The sequence below is a fragment of the Aythya marila genome, assembly GCF_965140915.1.
Source record: "Aythya marila genome assembly, chromosome: 7".
Lineage (NCBI taxonomy): Eukaryota > Metazoa > Chordata > Aves > Anseriformes > Anatidae > Aythya > Aythya marila.
In genome coordinates, this window is record NC_139048.1 from 17,071,612 (window position 1) to 17,094,285 (window position 22,674).

At 39.7% G+C, this 22,674-nt stretch overlaps 1 protein-coding gene across 1 annotated transcript in view; it reads right to left on the bottom strand.

Annotated features, from left to right (window-relative positions):
* Positions 1–22,674, bottom strand: part of LOC309880016 (uncharacterized protein) — a 60,175-nt gene that overhangs the window by 1,957 nt on the left and 35,544 nt on the right. The gene's annotated exons all lie outside the window — the stretch shown is intronic.

Here is a 22,674-nt window from a genome sequence, read left to right on the forward strand (position 1 = left end):
AAATTCTGTATCTGTGTATGCAGCAACTGCCAGAACAGTCCAGCAACGTGGTGACCAGCTGTGAAGATGACAGTTCACATGATACATTTAGGGAAGATTCTTGTTAGCAGTAGGGAGAAGCTTGTGTGCCTGACAGCAAAAGCACAGAAAAGCATGTTGGAATTCATGGAAACTGGATTACTTAAAAAAAAATATATCTTTTAATCCCGAATTGGATTATTGTGATTTTAATCTCGAATTGGATTCTTTTGATGTCTTTAAAATTATTCCAATTTTCCCATCAGAGGTTACTAGGCAGACACATACATGGAGGGCTTAATGGGAGCTTTTGTTTGTTTTTCTGTAGTGCCTCAAACATGTCTGAGAAGCTTTTATAAAAAAATATGAGAGCTTTTATAAAAGCACAGACTCTGCACGTACAAAACCTAAGTACGTGGACTGCCAGCTTGGGAACATGGCAGAGGCCTGGAGAATTGTTATTTGTTGTTAGGAAGAAAGCCACAAACAGCAGTAGAGGAGTAGAGCCAAAGATAGGCATTGACTAGGGATGCTAGCAAAACATATCCATTTATATCTCTGAGGTATGATAATAGGAAAAAGCTAAAAGGAAATACAGGCAAACTAGAATGTCTATTCAACCATGCCATATTCAGCTTTTCTGAAGATAACCAAAAGCAAAAATAAAGTTGGATACCTAAGTATCTTTGCTTAGAGTCTATCTAGAAATGACTGAGATGGGAAACAGTAATTCTCTTGGAAAATTCATTTTAACAGGAGAAAAAAATCAGACGAGCTAGAATTAATGAGAGAATTTCCATGCATTTAAATTGCAGGTCAAGTGACATTATTTGAACAGAATTTCGTATTTATTTCCTGTCCCAACTGAAAGAAAAAAAAAAAAAAAAAAGGCTTTGGGCATGTTCAAACATTTTCACAATTTATCCTGGCATTTAACAGAAGTGCCCAGGTTCTCTATGCAATTAACAAGGCAGGCTGGATTCTAATTGATGGGCTCTTAATTGCCCTTTGAAGTACTTTACCTCTTCCCACTGATCGTATAAGAAGCTTATACCTTTACATTGGATACCTAAATTTCTTGCTCATAGTACGTAATGTAAATACCATGCAGAGCATGCAGTGTGAAGAAAAGGAAAGAAGCAACTAAGTCTAATCATTTTTTTAAAAAGTGGTAGTGTGCTGCTCCAACTACTTGCACGTAGATTGACAAAATGTTACTTCAGGACAAATCTATGAGAAGCAATTTCTCAAGAATTCAAATGATGGCTTCTTGGAACAGCTAGTTCCGTAATCTTAAAAAAAAAAAAAAAAAAAAAAAAAAAAAAAAAAAAAGCTATTCTATTCTTGACTTAAGCTGAAGCAACACAGTTACTTGGTTCAAGAAGTAACTGTAGTTTCATCATGAAGTGAAAATGATCAAGTCCAATGAATTTCAACATTTTTAATGGAAGGTTTCTACTGAAAACTTGGCATAGCACTGATTCAGAAGAGGAATTGTGATGAAAAGAGGGAATATGGTTAGTCATATTAAAATCAGATATGAAAAAAGACTGTGAAGTATATATTATGCAGATTATAACTGAGTGACAGTAACTAGGAAGTAAGTTCAAAAGGTTATGGGATTCAAACTCCAATGACCATAAATTGTCAGTAAAAAAAAAAAAACAAAAAAAAACAAACAAACATTTTTTTAAAAAAACAGGAAGACTATGAGAAGTGAATACAGTTAGTGTGCTAAGCATCATTTATCATGGAGCTAAACTAGCACGTGACAACTAGAAGCTTCTCCTTTGGGATTATTTTTTCAACATCTTACTACTTACTGTAGCCAGTAATAATTTCTCAAGAAGGGCAAACAGATATCCTTGGAGGAAAAAGTTTTCTGATCCATTAAAACAATTCTTACATTCCTATATGCAAGGTTTAAAACCTGCATCACGACAGCTTGTGGTTGGGTTCTACTGCAGGCCACCAGATCAAGGAGAGCCTGTGTATGAGGAATTCTTGCTTCAACTACAATAAGTCTTGTGCTTGCATGCTCTTATCCTGATGGGGGACTTCAACTACCTGGGTGTCTGCTGGGAAAGCTCCACAACAAGCTGTAAGCAATCTGGAAGATTCCTAGAGTGCGCTGAGGATAACTTTGGTCCAGGTACTAGACAAACCAACCAGAGGAGAAGCATTACTTGACCTGGTGCTCACCAACATGGAAGAGCTCATTAAAGAGGTCAAGAGTGGAGGCAGTCAGGGCTGCAGTGACTATGCCTTGGTTGAGTTTGTGATCTCGAGGAATACAGGCCTGGCAAAGAGCAAAGTCAGGACCCTGAACTTCCGAAAACCAAACTTCAAGCTATTTAAAGACATAGTAGCTGAGATCCCCCAGAACACTGTCCCTAGAGACAAAGGAGCTGAGCAGAGCTGGAGACTCTTTAAGAATGTTTTCCTTAGAGCACAAGAACTTGCCATCCCCCTGCGTAAAAAAAACAGGAAGGGAGGGCAGACAACTGGGATGGCTGAGCAAGGACCTGCTGGTCAAACTAAGGCACAAGAAGGAAATGCACAGGCAGTGGAAACAGGGACATATGGCCTGGGAAGAGTACGGGAATGTGGTCTGTATGTGCAGGGATGGAATAAGGAAAGCCAAGATATGGATGGAACCGAGCTTGGCAAGGGATGCAAAGAACAACAGGAAGGGATTCTGTTCTTCCATTGCTCAGAAAAGAACGGCCAAGGAGATTGTACCCCCTCTAATGGATGAGAAGGGTGAACTGGTAACAACAGACATAGAGAAGGCTGAGGTACTCAACAACTTCTTTGCCTCAATCTTCACTACCAGTTAGGCTTCCCAAGGCTTTCATTTCCTTGAATCTGTAGATGGACACTGGGGGAGCAAAGTCCCACCCACCACAAGTGAAGAGCAGGATCAAGATCACCTGATGAAACTAGACAAGTCTAGGGGGCCTGATGTTATGCATCCCAGGGTCCTGAAGGAATTGGCAGATGTAGTTGCCAAACCTCTCTCTGTCGTATTTGAAAAGTCCTGTCGGTCAGGTGAAGTCCCTGGTGACTGGAAAAAGGGAAACATCACTCCCCTTTTTAAAAAAGGGTAGAAAGGAGGACCCAGGGAACTACAGACCACTCAGCCTCACCTCTGTGCCTGGCAAGATTATGGAAAAGATCCTCCTGGAAGCAATGTCAAGGCACATGCAAGACAAAGAGGTGATCCAAGACAGCCAGCATGGCTTCACCAAGGGTAAATCATGCCTGACCAATGTGGTGGCCTTTTATGATGGAGTGACTGCATCAGTTGACTTCTGCAAGGCTTTTGACATGGTCCCACATGACATCGTGGTCTCCAAATTGGAGAGAGATGGATTTGATGTGTGGGCTATTCAGTGGATAAGGAATTGGTTTGAAGGGTTGCGCCAAGAAAGTGGTGATCAGTGGATCTATGTCCAAATGGAGGCTGGTGATAAGTGGTGTACCTCAGGGGTCTGTCCTTGGACCATTACTGTTTAATATCCTCATCACCAACATAGACATGGGATCGAGCACACTCAGCAAATTTGCAGATGACACCAAGCTTAGTGGTGTGGTTGATATGACAGAAGGAAGTGATGCCATCCAAAGGGACCTGGGCAGTCTTGAGAAGTGGGCCCACACGAACCTAATAAGGTTCAAAAAGTCTAAATGCAGGGTGCTGCACCTGGGCCAGGACAATCTCAGACATGAATACAGACTAGGAGAAGAACTCATTGAGGCCAGCTCTGCAGAGAAGGCCAACTGCATCCTGGGCTGCATTAAAAGAAGAGTGGCCAACAGGTCGAGGGAGGTGATTGTCCCCCTCTACTCATCCCTTGTGAGGCCCCACTTGGAGTATTGTGTCCAGGTCTGGGGCCCCCAGCACAAGAAGGATGTGGAGCTGTTAGGGTGGGTCCAGAGGAGGGCCACAAAGATGATCAGAAGGCTGGAGCACCTATGAAGACAGGCTGAGAGAGCTGGGGCTGTTCAGCCTACAGAAGAGAAGGCTCCAGGGTGACCTCATCACAGCCTTTCACTGCTTAAAGGGGGCTTATAAAAAGGATGGAGAAAGACTCTTTACTCGAATAGAGTAAAGAGTCTTATCTTATCAGTATCCTATCTTATACCGATAGGACAAGGGGGAATGGTTTTAAACTAAAAGAAGGGAGATTTAGGTTAGAGTTTAGAAGGATTTTTTTCACTCAGAGGGTGATGAAGCACTGGAACAGGTTGCCTAAAGAGGTTGTGGATGCGCCATCCTGGAGGTGTTCAAGACTACGTTAGATGAGGCTCTGAGTAACCTGATCTAGTGGGTGGCATCCCTGCCTATGGCAGGGGGTTGGAACTAGATGATCCTTGAGGTCCCTTCCAACCCAGACCATATGATTCTATAACCCACTAAAGGCATTTGTGTTCCTACATGAATGCCGAGTGGGCAGTAACGCTGTATTTAAGGGACTAATACTCACTGCCATTTAATGTGTTTGTCACATGAGTAAACTGGGGACAGAATCTATTTATCAGACCTCTCAGATCAAAGCAAAGTAATTGAACACAACAGCTGGTTATAACTTCGATGTAGTTTGCAACTGGTCCTAATGAAACCTAGGAACTTTTTGACCTGGATGGGTCAAATTAATTCTGTGCTTGAGCTTGCTTAAAAGCAAACTAATTTACAGAGTGAAATACAAGTCATGAATTTAGCTTCATTCTGAGACTCTAAAGCTTAGGTCTCTTATTTTTGTATGCCTAACCTGGTTAAGCATGTACAAGAGAAAAATCTTCCAACAGTTTCACTGATGCAATGCAAAGGGTTTGGTGGGTTTTACACTAGAGTATATTCCTACAAAGATTCAGTGAGTATTTAGCACAAGAAAGTTCACTGAAACATGATAGCAAACTAACTTCTTATCTATAGTAGGTTTCTTTGCTATTTTGTCTATATAGGCTGCAAGAAAATAATTGCATTCATTCATTGACAGAATATTAATGCTATGCTGTAAAAGTCTTCTATCAGCTACAAATGATGATACCTTATGAAAGTTCTAAGTGTTCAAAAAAAAATTTTTTTTTTCATTTGGATTACATCTTACATGCAGGTTCATGGAATTGTTATGTAGACAAGTGGAATACTCCCTTTCAGCTGTCCACCAAAACCTAGCTATGAAACACCTTAAAAGTAAAATGGGCAACTTGGGCCACACACACACAAATGCTTAAATCAACTTTAAATTTGTTTTCCTCATTGAAAGAAGAGTTAATAAATACTGGTAGTCTTTGTTTATAGCCAATGTTATACATTTGAAGGATGGGATAACATTAGCAAATCATTTATTGTTACTTTCTGTCACAGTTGAGTAATGTAAACAAATGGCAATGTACTATTCATTTAGGTAGAGAGACAAACTTTTTCTGGATTTTTTGATTTTCTTGATTCTAGCAAGAGAGGGAAAATTTTGACACCTTTATTCAAACAGTTTGTTCTAGGATTATATTTTTGATTCATTTATTTCTGTAATTCCTTAGAGCAACTGCAAAGTTTCTTTTGGATACATTATCTCAAAACCTTATATATTGCCTAATCACAGTAATTTATATCTTTATTGATGCATGGAAAAATAATTTTTCCATTCACTGTGGAAAACCATTGACTTTTTCTTGTACTGAACTTGATTGTTGAAATGTTACATTATGGTCACTCTCAACATCATGGTCACACAGTGAAATAACCCAGCCTAAAAATAGTAAATAGTAGTGCTTGTATTTCACCTGAGACTATGATTATTTTGTATGGTATGTACCCTCTGTGCACTTGGCCAGTACACCCAGTGCTTAACACCTAATAATTCCTCTTTAAATGACAACGCTTTTCAGTGTAATCCTAAATGTAATCCTTTGCAATATAATTCTAAATCCTAAATTGTTTTAGATAGTCAGGAAATATATTTCAAAGTTATCAATTTTGGATCTTAGAGGTGACTGAATATATTTCTACAAAAATACAAAATAGGCCCTTTTTATTTTACAGAGGTACTTAAATGTCAACCATTGCTGTTAAGATTAAGTTACACAGAATGTCAGTTCGACAGCAAGGTAACTTGGGGATAAAACTAAATATATCTCAGGTTCCATCACTCTGGAGCCCCTCCAGGAGAGCGAATAGTCTTTCTTCTCCCTTTCCTTCTCAGTTCTTTGCTTCATCTGGCCAGGATCTTTGCTCTTCAAGATGAGGTCTCAAGGTACTGGCTGAAGGAGTCTTCTACCTCATTCTTCCATACTTTACCCAGTACTTTACCTTCTAGGTCTACCTCATCACCCAAACAATTTCAAAACAGGAAAAGGAACAGCTGAGTGGGAAAATATATTGGTTGTGGAGGACATGACTAATAAGATCTTAAAACCTTAAAGACATCTGAAATGCTATCAGTGCACACAAAATATATGTTCTATAGGCACTTAATAGTGAAATATCTTTCTCATGGTAGGTTTTCCTTCAAAAACAATCTCAGCAATGATCTGTTTGTTGTTGCCTGGCTAGACGATGCAGCAAAGCTTTCTTGATACTGTCCACGTACAGAAACTTCAGTGTGGATCAGAATAGTCCCTGCAGTATGTATGAGGACATCAGTCCTAGCCATTTTTGTGGCCCTCTTAGCTTGTAAACAATCCTATGCAGCAGATAAGCACATGACAGAAGTTGGCATTGTTTGCTTTTGTTCCCAGACACTTCACATTACAGTCATTGAAAAAAATTTATGGAAAACATGCTGGTTTCTAAGAATCTTTAACTGCAGAGAAACTAAACATTTTTTATAGTTGTAGTCTGACACAACTAGCAAAGCCTCTAGTGGCAGCTGTGTACTCAAAGTGGTGCAAAACTGGAAATTATGGCAGCGTACACAGAAGGGTACACAAATGCTCTGTGACTTTCTTTTCTGTTCAGGCATTTGTGACTGTAAATAATACCTAATAATTCTATTAGGATTATGTGTTTACGATTCTAGAGCTAGATTAAGTGATCTGAAAGATAACTGCTTGTTTTATTAAGTGTTTGAGTGACCACTGTGCAGACTTTTCTTATCAGGACAACTGATACATGCTGGCCCTCACACTATCATTTTCTCCAAGACAGAACGATCACAGTGAGAAATCATCAGAAAGTTTCAGGAATTGTCCAATATAGCCAAAATAGTTTATATAAAAATAAACTTGGAACTGAATAAAATCATTCTTTTCTAAGCTATTCTTATTTAGTAATTACTCAGGTAACACAGAAGGAGCAACTGGTCTCAGAAAAAAACTTAAGTTCACCTTACAGAGGGTAGGAAGTAATTATACAAGTGTTCAATGCCACTTGCATTGCTGAGGAAAGCTATGGGAAACCATAGTAGCTAACCCTAAATTAAGCATGAAGGGCTGCCCTGTGGCCACGATATTGTCAGTATGATGCAAACTTGCAAGCCCAGGCTAAGGGGTGGCATGAGCTGGTCCCGCACAGCACTGAGGCCCCAGCACCTGAGGCCACCCAGGCTGCGGCCTGCAAGCAGCTTGTGAGGGAGCCTGGCACTGCTGCGCCGGCTCTTTAAAAACAGTACATGGACAGCTATTTTGTCTTTTTTGTTACATAGAGGTAATTCACCTCTAGAGGTATCAATACAGTATTATATGGTAGAAGAGTTAACTCATGAATGAAAGAGGAGTTCAGTAAAAGCAGGTCTGCTACAGGCCTGAATGCTACAGCCACCCAACAGTTACGGCCTAGTTGTGACCTTGCTCGCTATTATTGTTTGTTTGAGCATAAGAAATGCTCGCAGTCCAAACTATGCTCCAACACAGGCCAAGCTCATCGTGTTATTCAAGCTAGAGATCTGTTTGTATGCATAGAAGTCAGCTTGGGACACCACTGAAACTCAACCTGTAGGACAGAGAAGCCTAAAGAATCAGATATATCCTTTAGTAACTGAACCACTTCACAAATAAATTTATTCTTTACAGAAAACCAAGGAATCCAAGATTGTGTTTGTATTTTGAAATTGCCTGGTTACAGACTTTTTTTAATGTCTAAGTTAAACCTTGTCCAAGTACTTTAGAGGGAGGATTTATTGCCAGTTATTATTATTTATTTATTTTTTGGCTAAGTGCCAGTGTCCTCTTTTAAACTCATGCTTCTGCTCCAGCTGATCCCAACACAAATGTGAAGGCTTACGTGACTTCATACTCCCCAGACAGAGCTTCCAAACTTGCATTGTGTAAAAGCTTGATATAGCACCTCTGTGCCTATATTGGGAGGAGTTATGTAAAGCATCTAGACATGTGGTGTGGTTATTGTAAGTACTGGGAAATTCAGCTGCTTTCTTTACTACTGATGCCAGGCACTCTGATACATCTTGGAACACGGCCTGTGCCATTTGGAAACCCTGCCTCCTGCCCACTGTTCAGAAAAAAAAATTTGTGTGAAGAGAAACTATCACAGACACGATGTGCGTTGTGTCAACAAATTTCAAAACAGAAATTTAAAATCAGTGAAAGACCTTGATTTTTCAGTCTAAAATGGTGCTCATTTTGATAATGTAATATATGGAGTGGTAATTCGTGTTGAGAAAATGGTTGGTATTAATAAAGAAAGGGGGAGATGTGGGAGTGTGGCCATGGGGGTCAGCAAGCCCCGTGGTTGATGATAACATAAGACTCTTAACAATGAGGCCATCAGGAATGTAAAAGAGTTTAGAGGTAACAAAGAAGGAGACTCCATGCAGTCTCGGGTTGCTTGTTCTCCAGGCATCAAGGCATGGAAGTTTCTGGGTGTTTGCCGTTGCTGTTATTTGCAAAGTTGTTTGACCAGTGAAAAGTTGTTTTGAAAAGAACTGCTGTGGGGAGAAGGGTATAAGGGGTATAAGAGGGGAGCCTGCCCTCAAGATTAAAAAAAAAAAAGGCAACATGAAGTTATGTCATCAATAAAGAAGCAGAAAGAAGGAATGAAAAGGAAAAGGCAAGCATGACGGAGACCAGGACGGGAACAGGCACATTGATCACCTCATGAAGATAGGTTCGGCCATACTGAGCAAACCGCTCAAAGAAGCTCATAGAGAAAGTCGCTGGAAATAGGCACACTGGAGCTGGGAAGAAGCTCAAGCTGAGAGAAGCAGACCTATGCATACAACTGCCCCTCGCTGGTAAGCAGCTGCACATTATGGGGAATCATACGTCCTTAGAAACAAAGACTGTCCTGGTAACCTTACAGCTTATTCTCCTTATTAACAATCAGGCAGTTTATGATCCTGAAATATGGGACCAAATTGAGGTCAAGGTGTGGGACTCTGCAACTAAACACGACAAGGTTGCTGTGGAATTGCTCGGCACCTGGCGAGCAATCTCTGAGGCCTTAAAGAGCCATGTGGGACCACAATCACAAACGTGTGGTTTGCCAGATAGTGAGGGAGCTGCGGGCTCCTCTACTGATCTGACTGCTATGCCATCGGCCCCTCCGCTGCTACAGCCATTGAAGGTTTTTGCTGTTACGCCCCCTGGTGACCTGCATGTGCCTTTTGACCCAGGCCTTTTATGCCTTTTATAAATATTCCTTTTATAACTAAATTCAGATTGAGTTGAGACTTCATTTATAACAATAACATCTGCCCTAGAAATATGGTTAAGAAAATATTTTGTAATACTGTGTGCAGATTATTTTGTATGTTGATGTTTTGCTAAGCACTGGAACACAGAAGTTAATGGTTGAAATCATTAGTATAAATGTTAACTTCATTCACCCTGCCTTGAAAAACAAAAAACAATGAATATTTTGAAAAAACAACCAACCAACCAACCAACCAACAACAACAACAAATATTTCAAGACGTGGGAGGGGAGGGGGGAATGTTTTCACAGGTATGTGACAATTATCTGCACTTTGTGGCTGCTTAATAAGAAAATTTGCATTGATTCTCTTGTAGGAAAAACTATGTTTGTAAGAAGAGAAAAAAAAAAAAAAAAACCCTATGTGGGCTTGATCACAGAGAAGGGAAAGACCTTCTAGAATATCTTAACTGGTATCTTAACTGGTGTTCATTTCACACCTTGCCTTTCAATTCAGGGATCTCCAAACAGTTTGTTAACTACCAATTTTTCCATCATCTATTGGAATTTTTCCACCATCTATTTAAACTGCCAAGTGATTACAAGTTAAAAAGAGAAATAGGGGAACTGGTTTTTATTTTGCAGCTTAGGTTAGGCAGGTTGTGCTGTGTGGGGGGGCCCACAATTCAGACAGACTTGAAATTGGTATTGACACTGTAGGCTAAATTCACAATGAACTCAAAGCATGACTACAGTGTCCTGCAGGGACTCATACCTGGCATTATTTGTATGTTCTTTTCCTTTATTATTTGTGTTTCACCAAATTTCACTCATTTATCTATAAGAAAATAATGCCCTCCCATTTTAAAATTTTTTGAGTTTGATGTAGACCCTTCACTTTAAAAGCTATGTTCACAATTGTGCATTTGAGCTGCTGAATTAGAGCTTGTTCACAGCAGACCCATTGACATGCAAACCTTGTTTTTGCATGTGACATGTTAGCATACAGTGAGTCTAATAGCACAGTTACAGTCAGGCACTGCTTAGGAGCTGGCAGGCTGATAACTTTTTAAGCTGCCTCTCATCTGCAACTGAGAACATAACCACTTTAAGTTTTTTTCAGGGCAGAGAAGTTCATCTGAACTCCTGCTGTGGTGTAGCAAACCTCTTTGACGTGACCTAAAATAATTTAGGAAGAATCACTGATCAGTTCTTGGATCTCCTCTGTTAGCTACAGGTGACAAGAAGTAAGGATGAATCTAAACCCTTTCCCTCACATCAACAGGTCAGTACAACAACTGTTGTACTGAGTTGCTCCTCCACTGAGGAGTGTTTGTTGTGCTGGCACACACAGCAGCTAGATGTGCTGGGAGACTGGCAGAGCTTCTCTAAGTGCAGGGACAAAAAAAGAGCAGCCGGAGAAGGAATGGGATGGCAGGAAAATGGTCCTCTTAAAATATCATGCACCATTTTAACTCTCACCTTTTCCCAACATTTGTGTTACATCGCTTCAGGCACAAGGTGAAGCCAATGGAGTGCAGGAAGGGGAGTAGCTAACATCACCTCTGAATCCTTGTGCTTAGCACTGCTCAAGGACAATTACATTTTTTAAAAACAACTCAAGAGGGAATTTACGCCAGAGTAGTGATGTTTGGGTAAAACCAAGTGTGACAACAAAACACTGAGCTGTAGTGAAAGCAGCTTCTGAAGATGTAAATTTTTCCTCCATATTTAGACAATGTATCTAAATAAAAAAGATTTTTGTGTAGTTCTTTTTTGGCATGTTACATTCAAATTACAAAATTTGTGATGGGAGAAAATGACCAATGTGAACTGTCAGTGCTCTCTTCCAGTTCCCTTCTGAGGAAAGTGGAGGACATCACAGTGAGGTGGCATATCAGCAGCTATTCTGGGACACTGCTCGGAGACAGAATGTAGACTCAACGTATCTCCCACTCTGGGATGCCTTTTTTTATCACCATTTCCTCCTGCTCTCTGCCTCTACTTCAAGTTAGAACCAATTTAATAGATAATTCCAGACATTCCTATTCAAAAGTGCCCTAGTTTTCAGATTAAGAAGCAAAGCAAAGCAAGCATTTTCTCAGAATGTACACTTATATCTCTCTTACCCACTCTAAATCCTTACGTACAATTTCGGCATAATTCATTCTATCACCTGCCATCAGAGGCAGGCTACCAAAGACAAATTTAAAGTGGATGAGTAGTCAATTACCTGCAAGAATGAAGTTTCAATGTGTAATTGAGCTCATCTGCTCATAAAACTTAAAAAGGAAGAAAACGAGTTTTAGGTATGATGCTATGGATCAGCAATGGAGTTACAATACGTTTCGGTAGTCTCACCATGCTAAAGGTATGCTGACTCAACAGTTAAAATATTGTTCAACATAGCAGTGGCTCAAAAAATTCTACAGTAGTTTGGCTGTACATTGTTGGTGTGTATGCAGTAGTGTATCTGTAAGTCTCTTTTCCTTCTTCCTGTTAGAAAACCTTCCTATAGTTCCATGTTTCAGAACTTTGACTGCCATGGTGCTTTTGATAAGGCATGAAAACATTGTAATTCAGCTGTGAAACTTATTACCAATATTGATCCATAGGCAATGTGGATGCTAAGTTAGTCTAAGGAACCACTTTTTCTTCCACAAACAATACAGACAAGATGAAATAAATACTAGGTGACAGTTCTTCAAACTTTCATAGGCTTTTTTTTTTTGTTTGTTTTTTTAAAAAAAAGGTGTTTCTTTTCAGCATTGCAACAGACTGGTGTTGTTTATCACAATTCAAGTCAATTGAGTTACACTGGCACAGAAGAACTGTAATGCACTGGGGAACAGAAACCCATGTATTCAAAGGAACCTCGTGCTTCATTAAATTTGTGCAAACTACTAGGGCTTTGGGGATGGTGCACAGTGAGAGAAGATTTGTCTCAAAATTCAGAGTACTTCCCACTGAATGGATTTCTAAGTATCTTCTTGCCTCATTAAAAAACAAACAAACAAACAAACAAACAAAAACAAAACACACACACACACACACAAAAAAACAAAAAACACAAAGCAGTAGTAGGAGTTCGCAGGGGAATTTTTCACCCTTCGTAATACTTGTGTTGTAAGGGTTATTCACTAACTATGGTAACGTTGGTTGTTCAGGGAAAAAGATGTTAAGAATTATTATAATTACTCTGTCTTTCAAATTCAGATGGATAAAGAAAGGAAATGATTCTAAGAACTGAGGACACTGAGGACCCAAGAAAGCAATAGGAGCATTTCTGTTGACTTAGCTGAGAACCTATCATAGAAATGTCAGAGAATCCTGTCAGGGACTTTCGATATTAATAAGTAACAAGTTAATCATCACTTCACTGTGGTTTGATGTGCTTATACTGGTATATGTCTCACATTTTTCAGAAAATTTGTAATTTCATTAGGCTTAGCTGTTTTTATTCAGCATTGTATCCAACTCTAATAGTTTTATACCTTTTAAATGCCATAGAGATTAATACCATATTTTGATAAAAATGGTAGGAAGAAGGTTGTTCTGTGAAACGAACTAATGAAAAAAGTTTGAGTTCAGGAGGTTCCCCACGTTAGACAGAAAAATATATTTATCTACAAAAGGAATTGGTCTGTCTTCAGTTTTGTATTATTATTATTATATTACTATTGTTGATGCTGTAATTATTATGGCCAATATGGCCATAATAATTACAGCATCAACAATAGTAATATAATAAGTGGCACAAGCAAGAGTCTGGAATGTGGCTTACAAAACTATAATATGCTATAGACTATATTATGTATTTTTAAAGTTGTACATGCCATTTGAAAAGAAAAATGTGCAAAACTAATCTATATTGCCTGTAAAACATATAACAAAGGAAACTAGAAGTAAGGCAGACTAGAAAAGACACTGTGTACCAATAAGTCTAAAGATGATGTAGACCTTTTGATTTAGAACGAGATCACAGAAGGCACAGGCACACCCCTGTGCACAACACTTTTTAAAAGAGATTTTTCAATAGTCAATAATATGTTTAGACTTGAGAAATTTTTGGATGTAGCATATGAATCAGCATCTTGGTTTCTGGATGAACAGATAATGAATCATCACTTCTCTTCCTCTATCTGTACCTATGATGTGTTGCATAAAAAGGGCCAGGCATACTATTCTACTTTCTGGTATATCTGCAGGGCATTCATAACCTGATTTTGGAGCTAACAGCCCTGATAACATGTCTTTTCTAAAACAAAGACATTCCATTGACCAACACCCCATCCTGCTTTCACCATTGCTGCGTTATGACTAGCAGAGAAGTTTCTCCTTAAACACCTTCTTCATGGGATAGTCAAATACAGACAGTATGAATTACGAATATGGCTATGGAGAAACCAAATGTGTAGTGCATGCTGATAGTAATAAAATGGATACATCAACGCTACCCTTCTTATAGAGAGCTATAATTTATTTTGTCTCATGCTCACTGTCTTTATGGCTACCATGAGAAAGAAGATACAAATGGAGTGACTTTCCCTTTCCCTTGAGGGACAGAGTTTAAAAAAGTTTTTGGAGTGGATGGAAACAGATTTATTGAGCTTTATTTTTTAATATTTTACTTCCCTTCCTTGCTCCCAAAGGACAGATTCACAACTTCCTCTCCCATAACAGCCATGTGGCTAGACACTTGCTGGCTGAGGGGTAGCCTGTTCTTTCTCTACCCATAGAATGCAAAATGCCTCTTCTGGAATTGGTCTCTCTCAGCCTCTCTGTCAGAGCTATGCCACTTTGCATACACAAATATACTGCAGAGAAATACATCTATGTAGGAATACGTAAAAAGGATGAGAAACTTTAGGATGGGTTTTCTATAACCCAGGAGAATGACAGGAGTGCCATGCCATGCCCATACCAAGTATTATTCTGTGTCCTCTCTCACTCTCAGGGAAGGATTCCCTGGTAGAAGCAGTCTGATGAATACTTCTTCCTCTGAACTGTCTGATTTTGTAACAAAGAAAAATTTCTAACTACCTCGGATTGATTTTTTTTTTCTTTTCCTGCTTACTAGCCTGTGAATAAAAACAGAATTCATTTTCACCTTCAAATACCCAGTGCTTTCTCCTTCAGAGTAAAGTGCCCAAATATCTCCTTATACCCTTAAATAGAACTAGCAAATGTATGTCAGCATCACTGAGGTGATCTCTCTGCTTTTGCAGTAGAGTGCAAGCTGGATGAACTTAATGCATGGCATTTTGCTTAATGAGCAAAGTCCATCCAGTTGCCTGGCTAACACAAAGCAGCTAAAAGAAATAACCAGGAAGGAGGTGTGTGGGTTAGATGAGCATTTGAGCAACCTTATGTGGTCTGAAGCAAATTTTTGTTGGTGTGGTATAGGAGCAGTGTGGTTCAGAAAGGGCTTCAGATAGAAAAACTCAAAGGTTGCCAGAATGCTTAAATGAGGTGAGTTAAAGTAGTAATGAAAATCTTAGTGGCTTTTGCTAAGCTAACAGGCTTTGGGTAAAAGTTTATGGGAAAAGAAGTGGAAATGTGGTGAACCAGTTCAATAAAGACTTGGAGCCAGAAGGGAGGAGAAGGTGAAATGTAAATTGAAAGTATGAGAGGGCACAAAACCAAAGTGAATTAGGAGAAGGGATATGAAGATGGAAGCAGCAACACAAAGGGAGATAAAGATGAAGAGGATCTTAAAATGTTATGTCAGAGCAAAAATCTCCAAAGAAGTTTGGCATTGGCCTATCCATGACTGCTGCAGCAAGCAAAGTAAATGGCTTGTATATCAGCATTTGGAAGGACTGGACAAAAGTTTTGTAGATATGTGTGAAAAGGTGTCATTTGGAAATGGTGGCAGATGTTAAATCAAAAGTCTGGGAGAATTTTAGAAAAAGGTCTACGTTAAAGGCCTGAGAGAACAATTACAAGTCTGTTTCCATTCCATCTTCCATTCTTTCCATAGAAGACTGAAATCATGTATGCGAGAATGATTACCAAAAATGTCCCCCAAACCACAAATAAAATGTAACTTATTATATGCCAAAATACAAAAAGATAACTGCTATTTTCTAAACAAACTGAAGAGCACTAGAGAAATTGCACAAATATCTGTGTACCAACCTGTACAGAGTCTTTGCCACAGCAAACAAAAAAGTTCTGCTTGTGTTCTCCTGAGAGAACACCATGAGTCTTGTTTGAAATCCTGAAATGAAGGCTAAGAGAAGTGATTATTCCCCTGCACTGGGCATCTCTGAGGTTGCATCTGGAGTACTGTGTCTAGTTTTGAGTGCCTCGGTAAATTAGCCCCTCATGGGGGTGAAACCAGTGGAGGGTCACCGAGAGGGTTAGGGGACTGGAACATGCTGCACCAGGGGAGGCTGAGGGAGCCAAGTTTCCTTAGCTTGCAGAAGAAAAGGCTGAGTAACAGCTGATCAGAGTGCAGCCTTCCACTACTGAAAGAGGGATGGTAAAGAAGATGGAGCCAGACCTTTCCCCAAGGTATGCAGTGAAAGGAAAAGAGGCAACAGTCAGGTGTTGCAGCAAAGGAATTCCAGTTATAAATGGAAAAATATTACAAGAGTGGTTAAGCACTTGCAGAGATTGTCTAGAAAAGCTGTGGACTTTCTGTACTTGCAGGACAGCTGGACGAGCAACTTAAGCTCAGCTAGACAAGCAACCTGAGCAGCCAGATCTCACTTCGAAGCTAGTCCTGTTTTGAGGAGGAGAGCGGAACAGATGACCTCTAGAGATTCCTTCCAGCCCTGGTTATCCTATGACTGTAATTCTCCAGAGAAATATGCAAGATCTTTCTCACTGATTAAAGACATATTAAAGATTGCAAAACTTTCTGTAAGCATTATTGCATATGTGGAGCAAGCACATTTTGACAGTAAGCTCTCTGTGTTCCAAGAAGCAGCATCCAAGAATAACCCAAGGAAACCAATTTATTGCAAATATGTTATTTAGGCCGCAGATCTTTCTACACTCAGAGGTCCTAACTACTTCCCCTCCTGTTGCAGGATGAAACAAAACTGATGCTGTTACAGCCCTTGGGTTTGAGAGGCTTCATTCTTTCCATCAAATCTAAAAATGAAATTAATCTCTGCATGAAATCTGACCCTTGTGAAACTGAGGAAATATGTATATATAAATACACACACATATGTATGTTATACATCCTAAAAAAATGATAGAATAACTAGGTCGGATCCTAGGAAACTCCTATTTTAAGGCTGGAGTGATTAGATGTCTCACTAAAACTGAGAGAAAGGGTTCATTTATCCCTCAGACCTATGCTATAGGGGAGCTTTTTCCCCCAATAGAGCAAATCCAAGAAAAACTCAACACAGAACGTCACTGTATTAATTTTCAAGCAGTGTTCCTTCCTTGTGATACACCAGACAAAAAGTACCTTGTAAGAGAACCTAAAATACAGAAATGGATCATGTCTCTCTGGTGGCTGAATAAAAAAGGAGCATTATTCAAAGGTTTCTAAACACTCTTCATGAACATGTTGCAGATGTCAGCTGGGCTGCCATCAGATACAGCAATGCTTATTCAGGATGAAGGTTTTCATGAGCGTGCAACATAAGGCTTATGAGAATGGTAATCATATTGAAAAAACATATGGTTCCTGCAGGGCTGCAAGGAATTTTTCATACCTGGGTAAAAGAGATCACCTTTTGTGCTTGAAAGACTGCAAAGAATAAAATTCGTCCCACATAACTGACAGAGGTGTCTGTACAGCCAACATTTGTTTGGTCACACAGAATCACACAAAAAAAAAAAAAACTAAATTATACAAAGCAGAACTTCACTTACTGTTATTTTTGAAAAGACTAAAGATCAACAGAGGTATTTCCTCCACTTGGCCCAGTAGGAAAAGAATAAACACTGATTACTTATACTCAGAAAAATGATTTATATTTATGAAATGTTTGGCCACAGAATCTCAAGGTTCAACCTTTTTGGATGTGTGGTTACAAATAAAAAGAAAAGAAAAGTTGTTTCCAAAAATACTGAAATACTGCATTTCTTTCAAACATCAAGGACAGACTTTACATTCTCAAAAGCTGGTCTGTATTCATAAGGCAGATTTTTTTTTTAAATTTGTTTATGAACATCCATAAATATATGCATTTTGTTTTCTGTACTCTTGTCAATCCTTCACTGGAAGTTTAGATTATTCCAAGAATAAATATGTACAGTCACGTTCTTCCTTCTTTCAATTTTCCTTTCCCTTTTTACTCTAAGTACCAGCAATTTATAAGTAACATGGTATTGCCTTTATTTAATCTCTTGCTATATACATACCAAAGCAATTATACTTTCAACAGACAGCATTTTGTATAAAAGCTTTTTAAGGGAATCTTCCTTGAAATATGTTGAATTTAATATAATCACATTACACAAAACTTAATTAAGCAGCCTACGATATATTGTCTTGCTTTTCTATGTCAGTTGTTTCAGAAAACAATGCAGTTACCTTGAAGTACAAATTTCCAAATAAATGGCACATCTACCATCGACTAATCTGTCCTTAATCAGTCTTAAAAAGATTAAACATTCTAAACCAATGTCTAGCTTCCAGTTCAGTTCAAAGCCTCCAGTTTCTAGGAATTTAAATACAACTTTCCAAGGTTCTGAGACCCTATACTGGCAAGAACTGTTGCTATTGACCTAAAAAGAACCAATCCCAGAGCCCCTGCCAATGCTTGAAGATTTAGGCCTACATCATACCCCAGTGAGAATGATTATTCATATAGTTGCTGTAGGAAAATGTAAAATTCATCCATCTTTGCATAATTTCTCAGTGCGTTCGGCTGCAGGCAACTTGACCCTTTTTCTAGGGGTTGGATATGTTCTGCCAGGCAAGTCTGCAAGGCAGCCTGGTTTCTACAAACAAGTTGCAAATGATTAAGAAACTGATTTATTGTCCTGTCAAAGTCTGAGTTTTCAAATGTCTAATAATGAAATATCTGGAAAAATAAAAGTTTTGGAAACTTTCCCATCCCCAACAGTTTATGTTCATTGTTTTTTGTTTTTTGTTTTTTTTTTTTTTATTATTATTTTTTTTTTCAAACTAAAAGCTTATTCCAAAATCAGTATATTAAAGTATTAAAAAAACTGCAGCAATTTCATCCTAACTGATATCGACAAAAGATGTTTTTGAATTCTTCCAAAGTCTAGCAGTATCATCAGGATACTGCTTTTTGGTCAAAGGAATATATTTTTCTAGTCTTTCTGTGATTTGAGCTATAAGGAATTGAGTAATAAAAATCCTAAGAAGATGAAAAACTTATTTATTCTCCATACAGACTGTGCCAGTGTTAAAGAAATCCCTGAAATGATAACAGAGTTTCTGAGGAGAGTTTTCTTGGTCCACATTTGTAGCCATAAGGAATAAACAAAGTACATTGAAGTGCTCTGAGAAGCAAGTAAAGAAAATAAGTTTTTGTTAAGACTAAATAAGGCTTCTGTGGACTGTATTTCATCCAAGAAATCACTAATTTTATGTTTTTAAAGGTCTACAGGTTCAACTCAGTTTGGACTTCCATTGCTGTCATGCATACCTGAATAATTATTTGTGTCATAATGATGGTCATAGAAACCTGCTGCCCAACCTTATAAATACTACACACTTAAAAAGATTAGTCTTAGCAGCATAGAGGTAATATTGAACATAAGAGCTCAATCCAAGAAAAGAAATGGCTGGCGTTAAGCCTTATGTGACAGCACTGAGAGCTGAGCTGATGGGCCATAGCTGTACTATCAGATATACTTTTATTAAAGCCCTGCTTCATTAACATGTGTTGAGTGATGCTGTGGGAACCAAATATGTGCTAGCCAAAAAAAGATGGATATTTCCTGTTTTCTAGCAACCGCAGTATTTTGCCTTGGACTAGCAATTGACTTTAGTCTCAAATTCAAAATGAAATCAAAAACTTCCCTGTTAAATTGTATACTATTATTGCACTGAGCTAGCATTACTCTCCCACCCTGCAAACAGCAGCAATTTTTCAATGGATACATTACTATGCAAGTGAAATGGAGATTTATATATATATATATTTTTTTTTCTCTCTGGGCCTTATTCTATAAGTGTGGTTGTGAGTTAACTTCGCTGTCAGGAAACAGTTGCTTATCTTTGCTTAAAAATGCGTCAATTAAATGCCAAAGACCATTCAACTCTTCCCATACTCATAACGTATCTCATTTTTTCCCCTCCTGAAGCTGTGGGGGAGGACAACAGAGAAGCACAGCAACAGCAACCTAGAAGTAATAAAGCCAAAAAGTAAAACAACGGAAACTTGTTTAATTACTCAGCTTTGGGACACAGATTGAGAAAAGCAGCGCTTTTATTCTCCTCAGCCATAAAATGACCAGAACCAACAAACAAATGACCAAGCACACCCTTGGCTGTCTGACAGCCGACAGAAACCCACAGTCACTTATTACCTGCTCTGAAAGCTGCTGATTGAAAAAAGTTGGCTGGTTCAGACAGGTGAAGAACAGCGAGACCTGCAGGGCTGTCCACATGTACAAGCATTCACAGAGAAGCTAATGCTGTAGATTGCTCCTTGAGTAGAACAGCTTGAACCCACTTGTGGGCTTGTCATAGAGCAATCTGTGAAGGGAGAAACTCACTGAAGAGCCAGCCTGTGTGCTACCTTGCTTAGGCATAATGCAGGCTGGAAACTATTTGTAAGAAGGAACATTGAAAGTCTTCTGAAACTATAGAGACAATTTACTACAGTTAATTCGTTGCAATTAGTTTTTTACATTTCAAATGCAGCACTTTCAGAAAAAGGGAAAGAACTAGTATATGTGGTTAACTTTGTTTTCCTTGTCACTCAGTCAGCTGAGGTGCAGCCCCTCCTGATGGGGCTGGCTATAATCACCCTTGCCTCTCCCGGCAGTATATTTCTCCCTTTGCTTCCATGTGCACCTACAAATGTCAGGAGAGTTGATAAGACATGAAGTTCTGTCCAATGCACAGTAAGACAAAGATTATTTTTCCCCCTCTCTGGTGCTCTTGTTTTAGCAGCCCTATTTGAAAGGCAAAACAGACAGTCAAATCTACATTTTTAAGCCACTGATGACAGGAGAGCCACTGAACCAAAATAACTGGAAACCCGAGTCCTCTATAAAAAGCGCAGATAGAGGACCATCACTGACAGTGCAAACTGTTCTGCTACCTCAGCTAACCCCATCAGCTTGCCTCACTGCAGACATATCTCTTCTCGGGTGAGGAAAGAGCAGCCCTGGCTCTGCACAACCCTCTCTGCTTGTCTTGGCAACCGGAAACGGGGGCACCGCGCTGTGGCCATGAACGGGACTCGGGTTACCAAGCAGCCACTGAGCTTTTGGTTTCAGCCCATATTTACTAACTTGAGCAATGATCTGTCCATGAAAAGCTCTGTATCTCACTACTGTTTTTTTTTTTTTTTTTTTTTTTTTAAGCATATAACCTTAAATAATCTTCCATAATGTTTTCTGAGCAAGACAAAAGAGATGTTTCAGCCCAACAGGAACAAACTGTTTTATGGCAGCAAACAATGCAGCCAGCTACTCCAGAGTAGTAGAAATGCGTGCAGCAAAGCCTCAGGGCACCTCTTTGTGTGCAGGCGTCAAGCATGGATCAGTGTGGAATAAAAGTATTGTCTAAGTCTCATTTAATGACTGCACATAGAGAGCACGTATCCCAGCTGTTGGGTGTGCTGCAGGTATGGCAGCCATGGGGCTCAGCAGCACTACGGTGGGAGCACCAAGGACAAAGACTTCAGTAGCACAGGCCCATGAAATTTCTCCAGAGTTGCTCACCAATGTTTTAAAACGGGTGAGTACAGGATGTTTGGTAAGCACCAGCCATGTGCCCCTTTGGGCCCATTGGGGATCCTGGGCCTTGCTTACTGTTGCTAGGGGCTGAAATTATTTGTAGCTCAAAGGAAAAAATACCTTGCAACTAGCAGGGCTTGAAGAACTCAGTTTTCTAGCACTTTCTGTAAGCAAATGATGAGAAAGTATCATCTGCCTTTGAGAGAGAGCTGACAGTCACTACAAGATATAGAAGGTGGAGAGGAAGGAGTGTTACTGGAGAAGCAGAGGACCAGGGAAGGTCATCCTGAATAGCTGGCATCAAGGAACAGACCAGGACCTTTCCAAACCCTTGTCTGCATTGCCAGTTAATGCTTCAGGCTTCATCTGTGTGATGCTTAGTGTCACGTACTGGCATGAAAGGCAGGAATTTCAGTCACCAAGGGTCCAAGCAAAGAAACTGAAGTCCTACTGTCCTATGAATGCTCTCATTATACATACAGAGACAGCGTATGGGCCTGTGTGCCACACTTCAGTCAACAGAAGTCTTCCCCCTCCAGTACTTTCAAGGATGTTTTTTAGACTGTTTCTGTGCAGCTTGAATCCAAAATGGAGGTGTCATTGTCACCTCCCACCATGCCTTGGCCTGTGCTTACACAGCCTCCTAATAAACTCTTAGCAGAGCAGCAAAGCCCTTCATTCACAAACCAAGAAAATAAAAGAAAAAAAAAAAAGAAAAACAAAAACTGGATGAGCCAGAAAAACCCTGAATCATCTGTGCATCACTGTAAGCCCCTGTTGCTTCACATAGGACATAGTACTTCCTGCTATTCATTTGTGCATGGTCTCGCCTACCAGTAAAAACTACGAGCTCTAAAAATTACAGCTCACAGACTCAGTATCACATTTTACTGTGTGACTGCACGTCATCAGTTGACCTGGGGAAAGAGCAGGCCAGCAGGAAGGTGATAGGGAAACAGTAAAGCCACAGAAGACTCGCTGAACCAGTCAGCATCCGGGGCAGTCTCTGGAGAACAGTGACTCGAAGGCCAGCCTCCTCTGAGAGGAGGAAGCCTCTAGAAGGAAACGTGCAGAAGGCAACGTGCCGCTGCCGATGGGCTGTCTGCACGTCCAGGGGCTTGTTGGCCTGCTGGGTGCTGTGTGGGGCCTACTAGGAAGGCATGGTGCGAGAAGTGGTGGCTCTGCTATGGGCAGCGCTGAGAA